The sequence below is a fragment of the Eumetopias jubatus genome, unplaced genomic scaffold (assembly GCF_037043125.1).
Source record: "Eumetopias jubatus isolate StellerSeaLion01/CBP00866 unplaced genomic scaffold, mEumJub1_p1.0 scaffold_9, whole genome shotgun sequence".
Taxonomy (NCBI): Eukaryota; Metazoa; Chordata; class Mammalia; order Carnivora; family Otariidae; genus Eumetopias; species Eumetopias jubatus.
In genome coordinates this window covers 45,657,302-45,670,445 of record NW_028274815.1, presented here as the reverse complement: position 1 = coordinate 45,670,445, position 13,144 = coordinate 45,657,302, and the positions used below count along the sequence as shown (strand labels likewise).

Here is a 13,144-nt window from a genome sequence, read left to right as displayed (position 1 = left end):
AGATGCTATATATGGGAACAAAGAAACTGTCTTCAAAGTGGATCCTCCAGGCCTAGCCATTTCAGCCTTCCATTCAGCTCGTCCCAGGTGTACGATAGCAGAGGAAGGCCATTCTCATTGTGCCCTCTCTGAATCACTGATACACAATATCTTAAAACATAATAAAATGGTTATTGACTTAGGCCATAAGTTATGGGGTGGTTTGTTACTTTGTAGTAGGTAACTGAAACATCACGAAAGTCTCTGTAAGACATGCTCTTATCAAGCTATCCTGCCTCATCCAATATCACATTCCTCTTCATTCTCTCCTCTCTAGATATAAAGGCAGTCCTTCTGCCTCTTTAATTTGGAATGCTCCTTTGCACCATGGAGCCACTGAACATGTGTCTCTAAATCTTCAGAACACTCAAATCTCAAGTCAAAAAGCACTTCCTTATAAAAACTTTCCCATATCTCTCTCACTAGGTCATATCTCAAAACTGTAGTCTTTAATAAGTCATGAACTTCCCTTTAGCTCTTGTCAAAATTATAATTTTATATTTGTGTGTATGATTTCTGGATTAATGTATATTTCCCTATTCAGCATTTATCTTCAAGAAGGAAGAGATTATGACTACTTGTGTTGAACATTGGGTACTCATTGTTCAAAATTCCCTATAACTATTATAGAGCCATATACATTAGGTACTCAGTAAAGATTTCTTTCCTGGCATATGAAGCATTAAGCAGTTTTCAGAGGAAAGTACATGTTTGCCAGTTCTAGGAGGGGAATTTGGAAAGGAAAAGAGAATAGTACATGTGTGAGTTCTTGCTCCTATTTATCACATTTACTCTGCCAGTCTCTTTGGAAAGCAAACATACTAAGGTTGAAGAATAAAGGAACACTAATGCTTATCCTTTTCGAATTCTAATTACTTTCACATTTTAAGACAATGAGCTGTTTTGGATGTTCAGGGAATCAAAAAATGAAAATTATATTCATTGGATCCTTACTTGCTGCCATCTCAAGTAATCCTTTCATCAGTCCCCAAAGGGATTATCTCTATTTTACAGATGAGTAAACAGACTCAGAAAAGTAGATAGCCTGCCCATTGAAGGCGATCAAGTGGCAGAGCTAAAATCTTTTAAGAGTCATTTTCTTTTTGCTCGGCTATAATGGCTCCAAATCAAGAGGCTAGCAAGGAAAGGAAGAGTGTTTTCATGTAGTTGAGAGAAACAAGTACAGGACTTTTGCCCCAGAACTACTGTGCCATTCTCATCTCCCATAGCTCTGTAACAAAGTCAGAAAAGAATTGGGGCGGGGGGGCGGGAAATGAAGTGAATAATGGTATTCACTGATTATAAAATGAACTAAATCTGGTACTTCTACAGAAATACTTCCATAAGTAAATCTACTGACGTCACCATTCTGTGAACACAAATGTAGTGAAGAAAAAATGCCCTTAAATTTGAGTGTTGTGGGGCGCCTGGGTGGCTCGGTTGGGCGACTGCCTTCGGCTCAGGTCATGATCCTGGAGTCCTGGGATCGAGTCCCACATCGGGCTCCCTGCTCAGCAGGGAGTCTGCTTCTCCCTCTGACCCTCTTCCCTCTCATGCTCTCTATCTCTCATTCTCTCTCCCAAATAAATAAATAAAATCTTAAAAAAAAAAAAAATTTGAGTGTTGTGTAATGGAAAATGTTACAACTGATACATGTACATCAGATAAGTTATTTGCAAGTTAAATTACAAGTTAACTCTAACTGAGATATCACTGAAAACAATCAAAAGAAAAACAAATCTGATAAATAAAAATCTGAAGGTAGTAGAGAACAAAAAATGAGTCTTGTCAATACTGCATAAGTGAAGCTAATTTTGGGGGAATTACTTGCTTTTATTAATGTATTTTAACCGCTAGGAGTGCCCTACAGCTAGAGCATGAGAAAGAGAAGATCTGTCTTGGGTCACTAAGACTATGCTAGATGAAAGTCTGGCAGATTCTTTGCTTTTGCCTAGAACTGGAAACTGCCTAAGGGATGTGCCTATATCTAGTTGTTTTCTGGCTATAATTCTGAGAAGAGGATTAGAATAATGCCAAATGCACAGAGAGAGAAGCCAGGGGCAAGCCACACAATTTCTTTTGGCCACTATAGGGTCTGGATATGTTTCTCTCTCATTTTCTCTCTCTGCTGGAAGATGAGTAAACAGGAAAAGTCAGTGTGCAGAAAGACTGCATTATAAGGGAAAGAAGAATAATTCTGAAGATTAAGAGGAGTAGCTATAAATATGATTACAGAGTATTTTAGAGAACAGTTTAATATTGTCAACAGAATGCAAGAACACATGCCCTCAGTGATATAGGAACAAAAAGTAAATTAAAAAAAATTAGGATTAAAACAAAAACAGGAAAAAAGGAAAACTAGGTATTTTTCATATATTTATTAACCATTTGCATTCCTTTTATGTTGGAACGATCAAACCAAAATACCTTTCCGTTTCCTTCTCTAGAAGTATTTTTTTTTGTCATTGTTATTAATGATACCCATTTTTTGGTCATTAAATAACTATTTTTATATTACACTAATGTAAATTATAAAAACGAAAAATGGTAACCTATCTTAAACCTATAAATAAAGAAACCCACTGTTAATATTGGGGGTATATTTTTCAGGGCCAGAAACCTGAAATTATCTAAAAATAATGTAGAAAAAATGTCTAAAGCCTGAATTACAGGGTGCTCCGATATTCACAGAGCAGGAAGATAAGAAACTAAAGAGGGCAGAAAGCAAGAAGCCAGTGAGGAAAAAAGAGAATAAAGGAGATAGATACTCAACACAAATGCCTTCACTTTTTGTCTAGTTGTATACAAATCTTAAACTGTCTAAATTGTGGTAGCTTTGTAGTAAGTTTTGCTAACAGGTAGAGTAAGCTGTCTTACCATATTTGTATTGCTCAAGACTGTTTTAGCCATTCTTGGCCTTTGCATTTCTCTATGTAAGAAATTCCTTCAGAGTTTGATATTTAGCTGAACCTATATTTTAAGTGGTAGAAGTAAGCACATTCTATCACACCTCAAATGTTGCTACATCCTTAGCCATTCGGTCTTGTTTGTAGCCCCCCCCGTTTCCTCTTCCTTTGCACACTGGTCTGAATGTCAGCTAGCCAGCACAATTATTCCTTTAGAGAATCAAAGATACCAATTATCAGATCAACTAAAGGTGTCATATTTCTTCATAAGTACTTTAATAACCTTATATCTGCTAAATAAAAAAGAAGGTCAGCCAAAACATTTAAATATAACTCTGTTGCCCATAGTAAAGAACTGGAACTGAACAGACATTATTAATCATGTCTCTAAAGGCATAATTAATTGCTTAATTTAACAGCCCCCATTAATTATCAGACCATAAGCATAGCTGAAATTACAGCCTAAGTTTGAATCTCCATAGACAACTTTGCCTTCATCTTATTTCAAGACTCCTAAATTACTAACTTGAGACTTTCTTGATTGGAATATGGGCAAAATCAAAAGTTAGATTAAAAAATTTCTAAGATGTAGCATGGTAACAGTTTCAAGGCAATATGTGAAAGAATATTTTTTAACTTTTTTGAGATAATTGTTTATTCACATGCAGTTGTAGGAAATACTACAGATTCTGTGTACTCTTTATGCAGTTTCTCACAGTGGTAACATCGCAAAATTTTAGTACAAAGTCACAATCAGGGTATTGGTATAATACAGTCAAGATTATGTTACCACTAGGATATCTGGTATTGCCTTTTGGTAATGACAGTTCTCTACCTTCCATACCTACTCACCCAGTCTGAACTGTAGCAGTCATTAATATGTTTTCTCTATTTCTGTATAGTCGTTTTTATATTTTTCTCATTTCAAGAATGTTATATAGGTGAAATTATACAGTACATATTTACATACATATATATGTTTATGTAACATGTATGTTTACATATATATACATATACACATATAATAAATACAGTATATAACCTTTAGAGTGGCTTTTTTTTACATGGCATAATTGCCTACAGATTCATACAAGCTATTGCGTCTTTGTCCATTTTCTAATTGGATTGTTTTTGCTTGTTTATTTTACTGTTGAGTTTTGAGAGTTCTTTACACATTTTAGATACAAGTTCTTGTTGAACGTGTGGTTTGCAAATACTGTCATCCAATCTGTAGCTTGTCAATTCATCCTCTTCATAGGATCTTTCACAGAACAAACATTTTTAATTTTGATGAGGTCTACAGTGTCTTTTTAACTGAGGAACATGACAAGATTCTGTTTCTTGGAGATTTCCTGCAGTATGATGTTTATCAGGTTCCATAAGGCTCAAGAGTATAAGCATGTTGCTGTCATTTCTAGTAAACCAAATCTCTAAGCTGAAGGGCATGTAGTGGTGCCCATGGTTTATCCTCGAGAAAAGTTGCCTGCACTTGTTAATTATAAACTTGAACATGATGAATTAATCCTTTACATTATTTGGTTGTCTCAGCCAAGTTATGAATGGGAGATAAGATTCCAACATGTGTGGTGCAACCAATGATCAGCTTTTCCATTTTCCCTTGCATACTGCCATGATCTAGGTAATACACTTGAGTGTGACAAAACTGGAGTTTGTCTCTAAGATTATGCCAAAAAAACAAGAGCACTTCTTAGATCCTTGTGAAAGTGCTATCTGTATACAATGTTGAATTCCCACTATGCATATAAATAGATATTGTGAGTCTAGGTGCATGGGTATGCCAAAGATTGCTGGTTAGGACTGGCAACTTAATTTGTTGGGCCCAGTGCAAATGAAGATATGGGGCTCCTTATTCAAAAATAAAAAATTCAAGATAATGACAGCAGTTGGAAACCAAGCTCAAGGCACTTTTCAGCACAAGGATTTGTGCCAGTGCAGGCTGCATGCTTATGAAGCTGTACCCTAATGCTAAACATATATCCTCTACTGTAAAATAAACATTTGCCTCAGGGATTGACAATAGGATGATATTAGGGTTGGCACTACAGGGAAGTAAATTCTTTTTTTTTTTTTTTAAACTTTTCTTTTTTTTTTTTATATTTTATTTATTTATTTGAGAGAGAGAGAATGGGAGATAGAGAGCTTGAGAGGGAAGAGGGTCAGAGGGAGAAGCAGACTCCCCGCCGAGCAGGGAGCCGGATGTGGGACTCAATCCCGGGACTCCAGGATCACGACCTGAGCCGAAGGCAGTTGCTTAACCAACTGAGCCACCCAGGCGCCCAGGGAAGTAAATTCTTGTACAGATCGGTAACCTCACCCATTTGCCTGTTTGACAGACAGAAGTAACATTTTTAGAGATAACACAGAGGATAGTAAGTCCTTTCTGGAGGTATAAAGACAGCGAGTATGGGAGTAGTTTTCAGAAAAGCATAGCCAGTTCATTTGAGACTTTCAAAATTTTGTGTATACATCCCACATGTGGGCGGGCCATCTTTGCCTCAGAGACTATGTGGGACAGACCTAAGGTCTAACATACCAGCAGAGGCAGTATCAGAAAGTGGGTAATCAATCTGTGTCATCAAATGGCTGGGGATTCTTCTGGGATTTCCAGAAAGAAACACATTTACAGGGACCTCATATAGATAACAAATTTACAGGGACCTCATATAGATAACAAATCTCCCACCATTCTGACTACTTGAGTGGCTTAAGGAAACAAAAGGATGTGATAAAGGAGTTTGAAGAGTGATTGAAATTGCTTCTGCCAAAACAGTATAATTACCTCAAGGAAGAGGTGACAGAATGGTGGTAGGATTAGTGATTGAATTATTGCTTGTTTGTCCACTAGGAAAGGGATCCTTTGTCCCTTTAATTGTACAGATATTTTCCCTTTAGAAGATAGTGGTAATTGTCAATACAGAGGATATACTATTTCTTTGGATGACCCTCATTTAGGAAAAAGGCATTATCCTGTTTACTTTTTCCATGTGATTGAGCAAATGCTGGGCAATTAGTTTTCCACGAGTCATTTTCCTTACAATATTGCCAAACTTTCTTACCTATTTTTCAATAACTTTTATTTCATGAGTTATCTAATTGTTTAATTTAGAGAACCGTTAGTTTTACCTGGAGTTTTCCCTTTCTTTGATCAGTTCTATCCTCAATGTTCTGTTAATTCCTGCCACTTACTTAAAGAAGCAGAAGGCCAGGTGATGTTCTGTTTTTTAATGATTCCATTTATTGAAAGTTTTTGAGCATTTGTACAAAAATTGGGGAGGACAGTGGGAATGTCTTTTCTCTCTTCTAGACCTGAATATTCCTTACAAATTTGAGATAGACCAGAGAGTCCCCAAAATCAGGAACAGATTCTGTTTGTAAATTTAGATTTTGGACCAATTATTACTAGCAGTTAAGACCTTCCAATCAGAGCAAGGGAGTCTTATCTTATTTTAATTCACATATATATTTTTTTTTCAGCTAATGCTAGACCAGATTGGACTAAATCTTCTTTAGGTATGTTTAGTTGGTTTTGTCTATCCAAGTTTTAGCCCTATGGGCTGACTTAATTTGGTTCTGCCTTATGCCTTTGAGATAAGAGTAGTTATAATGGAAATCAGCAGAAGCAGCCATCTTGGAAATGTACAGCCTCAAGTTGCAAAGCTTGCAATCCTGCTGGAAATGCTGTAGTTGGATCTTAATAGATGAGCATGAGATAGGAGATATGGGACAGCCCTTCTAAATAGCATATGGATGGATTCTTTTAAATCTTGACTTGAAAATCTCCAATTTTGTTCAAAGAGCCAAAAAACATGAGTAAGTTAAAGCTAAATTTGATATTGAATTTGATGATTCTCATGTTAGCTACCATGGTATAAAATCCATGTTTTACTAACATCACTTCTTGCATATGTTTTTTTGAAATTAAGGTAATAATAATAGTTGTGATCATAATTTGTAGAAGTAAGCATTTCAGAGTCTTCAGGTAAATATAATTCCAAGAGTGACTTGACATGTATGGGTCCATTAGAGAGATAACAATAATGTTAACAAATATATAGTATGAAATCATGATACCCTGGGGTGCCTGGGTGGCTCACTTGGTTAAGTGTCTGACTCTTGATTTCAGCTTGGGTCATGATTTCAGGGTCCTGGGATCGAGCCCCCATCAGGGTCCATGCTCAGTGCAGAGTCTGCTCGAGTTCTCTCTCTCTCACATAAAAAAATAAATCTTTTTTAAAAAGTCATTTTACCCCAGTCTCTTAGAAACAAATTCAAAGTCATATTTGTGAATAGTAGAAGTATATTTGTTATCCTGAAAGAAAAGCTGGACAAATGCTTTATGGAAAAAAAGTATAAATCTTTATAAATAAACTGAAAAATACTAGATTTTCAGCTGTGGAAAGATACGCTGTTATACATGTAAACTATCTGCACACAGATCTATAGAATCAATACAATTATATAAAAATATGAAATGATTTTTCATGGGACTTAATAATATGATTTATAAATAAATATTGAAATTCAAAGGGCCAAGAATAACTATGATATCCTGAAGAACAAAGACTGAGACTTGCCCTGCCAAACATGATGACATACAACACTATGATAAACTATAATAATTAAGGCAGAGGAAGAGATAAATAGACTAATAAAACAGAACGTAGTGCCAAAGCACACTTATGGTAAGTGAGAATGGTGTTATATAGATACATCATGGTTCTAGGATAACTCATTATCCATAAAAAACAAACAAACAAAAAAACCAAACACTTTCAGTTCCACATTTGCTTTAAATGTGTAAAGCAAAACTTTAAAACTTTTGTCTGGAAATATTATAGGAGAATATTATGACTGGAATAATGATGAAAGGTTATTTTTCTCCCCAATAAAATAAAGGTAAATGGAGATACTCTGACCCAAATAGAGGACATCCCAGATTTGGTTTTAATACTTGCCTGCAAATTTTACAAATGGTATAAAAGAGGAGCATAGTTGCTTTCTGAGCTTCTGAGCTTCATGATAAGAGAAGCAGAGATTTTTATATAGCTCTAATACTCCTGTTCCCAAGTATGTTTTGATTTTGGAAGCTTCACCAAGTCCCTGTTTTACTAATGCAGATGAAGATGAAGATTTCCTAATGGAGGAATATTTAACTACACACTCTAATCTTGTCAAAAGACCTCTTTAAATAGTCTTTATAAGAATAGTGGCTAAAAATATGTCCAAACCCTGGTGTATGTCAAGACTGAGGGATATCGGAGTAGAAACAATGGTAAACACCAGTGATTTGGTGGCACTTTGAATTTTGGTCTTTTCCCCTGATCTGCCTGATCCTATTCACTTTTCAGAGTCCTCAAATAGCTGCTTCCTACATTCTGTTTAGATTTTATAGTTGCATTTAATGGAAGAGAGAGGATGGAGTGTGCTTACTCTATGCTACCTGTAATGAGGTGTATATTTTAAAAGATTTTATTTATTTATTTGAGAGAGGGAGAGTGAGAGGGAGAAGCGGACTCCCCGCTTAGAGAGCTTGATGCAGGGTTTGATCCCAGGACCCTGAGATCATGACCTGAGCTGAAGGCAGACGCTCAACTGACTGAGCTACCCAGGCTCCCCAGAGGTGTATTTTTTTTAGAGATTTGATAATTGGAATTTTGTTTCATTGGTTTATGGAGCATAGAAAAGAAATTAATTTTTGTTTATTTAACTTATATCCAGCACCTTGCTAACCTCTTTATTCATTTTAATATTTATAAAACATTTGGGGTTTTTCTCTGTATACAATCATATTATCTACAACAATTACAGTTTAATTTCATCCTTTCCTTGTTTTCTTTAATCCATTTTTTAAATTATGTTCAGTTAGCCACTGTATAGTACATCATTAGTTTTTGATGTAGTGTTCAGTAATTCATTAGTTGCATATAACACCCAGTGCTCATCACAACACATGCCCTCCTTAACACCCATCACCTGGCTTCTGCCTTCATCTGTATAACCCTCAGATTGTTTCCCGGAGTCCATCATCTCTCATGGTTTGTCTCCCTCTCTGATTTCTCCGCTTTCAGTTTTCCCTCCCTTCCCCTATGGTCCTCCATGCTATTGCTTATGTTCCACGTATGAGTGAAACCATATGATAATTGTCTTTCTAGGCTTGACTTATTTCACTTAGCATAAAAATATGGAATGCTTCATGAATTTGCATGTCATCCTTGTGCAGGGGCCATGTTAATCTTCTCTGTATCATTCCAGTTTTAGTATATGTGCTGCTGAAGCAGGCACTAATTTCATCCTTTCCTATCTTTATATCTCCTTTTATTTTCCTTTTTTCTTATTTTACTGCATAATGAAGGACTTTAGAATAATATTGAAACAGTGATATTGGACATCACTGTCATATTTGATTTGAAAATGAATGCCTATAATATTTTACCACTAAGTGTAATATTTGCTATATTTTTTATTCTTGATTTGTTAAAGTTTCGTTGTTGAATGGGTTTTGAAATTTTCTCAAATGAGTGTTCTGTATCAGTTGAGACCATCACTTGTTTTTTCTACATTCAGTTAACATAGTTAAATAGTGAATTCAATAATAGGTTTCTAATATCAAACCAACCTAGAATTCCTAAAATATAAACATTTTGACATGATTTATTATATTTTCATATATTTTGCTTGGATTCATGCAGTATTTTGTTTAGGATTTTTTTTTTAATCTAGGTCATTGAATAGGTTGGTCTGTAATTTTATTTTATAATTCTTATCTGTTTTTTATTTTACAATTATCTTAGTATATAAAAAAAGAAGATAGCAGGAGGGGAAGAATGAAGGGGAGTAAATCGGAGGGGGAGACGAACCATGAGAGACAATGGACTCTGAAAAACAAACTGAGGGTTCTAGAGGGGAGTGGTTGGGGGGATGGGTTAGCCTGGTGATGGGTATTAAAGAGGGCACGTTCTGCATGGAGCACTGGGTGTTATATGCAAACAACGAATCATGGAACACTACATCAAAAACTAACGATGTAATGTATGGTGATTAACATAACAATAAAAAATAAGCAAGAAAAAAAATGAACTGAAGAGTGTTCTTCAGTGTCTGTTATTTAGACACTTCTGAGTGAGACTGAAATCATCTCTTACTCTCATATTGTATGGTACTTACCTATAAAACCACCTGGGTCTAGAGTTTTCTTTGTGGGAAGGATTAACTGATTCATTTTTTAATGTTCTAGTATTATTCAAGTTTTCTGTTTATCCTAGAGTCAATATGTAAGGATATTTTCTAGGTGCTTCTAGGAAGTTTTCAATTATAAGAGCATGAAGTCATCTATATTATCTTTATAATTTCTAGTGCATCTATAATATATTTCTTTTCAGTTCCTAAAATATTTTGGGGTGTTTTATCATTTTCTTGATTCATTCTAATTGGAGGTTTGTTTATTTTATTACTATTTAAAAAAACCCCAACCATTGGCTATTTTAATCCTCCTGATTATGTATTTTTCTACTTTTTACCTTTTTGCACTTATCTTTATTACCTTAAGTATACTTTTAAGTCAGTTACTCTTTTTTCAACGTCTTAACTCTGACACTTCATTAAATTTGATCCTTCAAATTTTTCTTATATAGTGTTTAAAAATACTTATTAATACTTTTATGTATCTTTCTCCTTAAGTACTGTTTCAGTTACATACCATGAGTTTCAATATGTTACTTTCATTATCATTTAGTTCTAAATATTTTCTCTTTCCCCTCAGTGTATCTTCTTTGGTCAATTCAGAAGACTTTTAAAATGTTCTTCAAACAGGTAATGGTTTCTGCTGCTATTCTCCTTTAATATGTTGTAAGGACACACTGTGGTATACATGATACTGATTCTTTGATATTTAAGATTTCTTTTGCAACCCACAGTGTGGATCTTACTTGTAAGTGTTCCATGTGTGGTTGAGAAAAGTGTACATTCTGTGACTTTTGTTAGGTAAGGATTTTTGAATATGTCTATTAAGTTAAGCCTAATTGTGCTATACAAATTGTGTGCGTGTGTATATGTTTTCTCCTGCCTAACTTCTCAATTGCTTAAAGAGTGTGACTGATTGGTAGTTTTATAAATCTTTATGTAATATATTTTGAGGTTACTTTTTAGATCTCCTGAATATAGAACTTTTTGTCCAGCTTTACTGAGGTATGATTGACAAATTAAAATTGTATATGGCTAGGTTGTAGAATGGGAATTTTTTAAGGTATACGATGTGATGATTTTATACATATATCCATTGTGAAATTATTACAATCAAGTTAACACTTCTATCACCTAACATTAATTAGCACCTGATGGAGAAATACTTCCCTTTGTACATTCTGTGTCTCTGGCTTTTTAATATACTTCATTTTTATTTTTAATTTACTGATCTTCTTTTGGATTAATTAAGCCCTTTTTCTTAGTTTTACTTATGTAGTTTTGAAAATCATATACTTCAGTATTTCACCTTTTAATGGTTATTTTGAAATTTTACCATGCACAATTAAATTTATAAGTTTCCAATTAAATTAATACTTTCCATCCTTTTCTTAGAAAATAAAAGGAAATTAGAATATTTTAATTCTGATTAGTTCACTTCCAGGATATACTCTATGGGCCCCAGTATATTTTTCCATAGGTTTATCAGTTCCTTACTCACTTTTACATTTGAAGCTTTCTATCAGTTAGGAATTTCCTTTGGCTCTTGGTAAAAGTGACCCTGACTACAGTGATTTAAACAAATCAGGAGTTTATTTTATCATGTCAAAGAAGTTTGACATGACAGGTAAGAGATACTTGTGGTTCCACATAGTCATTAGGGTTTGTTAAAAAAAAAAATCTCACTGGACAAGATGAGCAGACAGAAATTGATTAATTCTGATACTATTGTCAGCAATAGAGGAAAGAATACAGACTGGGTCTCAGTACTCAGCTCTACTGAAACAAAGAGCAGGAGAGTGTTTTAAGAGCTGTTGTGGCAGGGGAGGGGGACATCTTTGTTTACTAATTAGCTTTACCCAGTGGAAAAGTAAACTTTTTCCACTTTTCCTGGCAGGAGGTAGTTTTACAAGTTGGAGCAAGGTACCCACCTAAATTAAGCTTCTGTCCTTCCACAGAGACTGAGAGATAGGCTTTTTCTTCCTTTGATGTTAACATTTCATAGAAATGGTTTCTAGGACCTTGAGAAAGACCTCTTTGAGTCTTAGGCTTTAAGGGAAATTCAGATACATTTCAAAGGGTAGGATTTGCAGTTACAAGTTTTCTAAAATAAATGTGCTAAGACAAGGACTTATAGTCAGGAAAAACCCTGCCTAAGATTAGTCAATTTGAGGGCAACATTAAGGCCATCTTGGTCATGATCCATTTTTCTGTTTGCCAACATGTCTTTTGTGTGTTGCTTCCAATTTCAAAGTCACATAAAGGCTGCAGGATTCCAGCCATAATGCTTGTATTCCAGGTTGGAAAGGAAAGGGTGAAAAGGCAAAATGTTGATCCTTATGTTTGGGTTAGTCTTAAAGCGAATTGATAGAACCCTGCACAGCAATTTCTGTTTACATTTCCTTGTCCATTTCAATCTGCAGAAGAGATTGGGAAATGTATACTTTTAGCTATGAATAAAGTCAGCCCAGAGTAAAATAAGAGTTCTGTTTTAAAGAATAAGGTGAAAGGAGATATTTGATAGCCCATACAGTCTCTCTGATAGCTCCTGTTTAACTGTTTACATCTTTACATGTCCTTCTTCCTTTCATACATGTACTTATCTCCCTGCCAAAAGGCAAGAACTGCTTTCTGCATCTGGTAACTGCATGTAGCTCAGTGTCAAGCAGCCTTCTTCATCAAGTCTACTTGGAGCTTGTGTAGTCCGGTCAATTATAAGTTAAAGACATTTATCTGCTCTCCAACCCTGGGATACTTAATATAAGAGGGAAAATAATAATAAGAAGAAAATAAGTAGCTGTAATAAAAACTTCCATTTAGAAAAGGGAAAAAAATGGGAACCATACAGCCATCATCTGGTGTGGGCCAGAGCAATTAGCCTATCCTGTTTGGAAAGAATACTGAGAACGTATTTCCCTGGCAGTGGAGTGCTTTCTATGATTACGCCATCTGGCAACCTCTGGTTCTGCCTTCTCTTTCCCTCCATGGCCTCTGGCTCT

The 13,144-nt window shown here is 35.1% G+C and overlaps 1 non-coding gene across 1 annotated transcript; it reads right to left on the bottom strand.

The window, feature by feature from the left end:
• Window positions 1-9,141: 9,141 nt before the first annotated feature.
• Window positions 9,142-9,248, bottom strand: LOC114219002 (U6 spliceosomal RNA). The gene has a single exon (XR_003611284.1). It is a non-coding gene; the product is annotated as a U6 spliceosomal RNA (small nuclear RNA).
• Window positions 9,249-13,144: the final 3,896 nt, after the last annotated feature.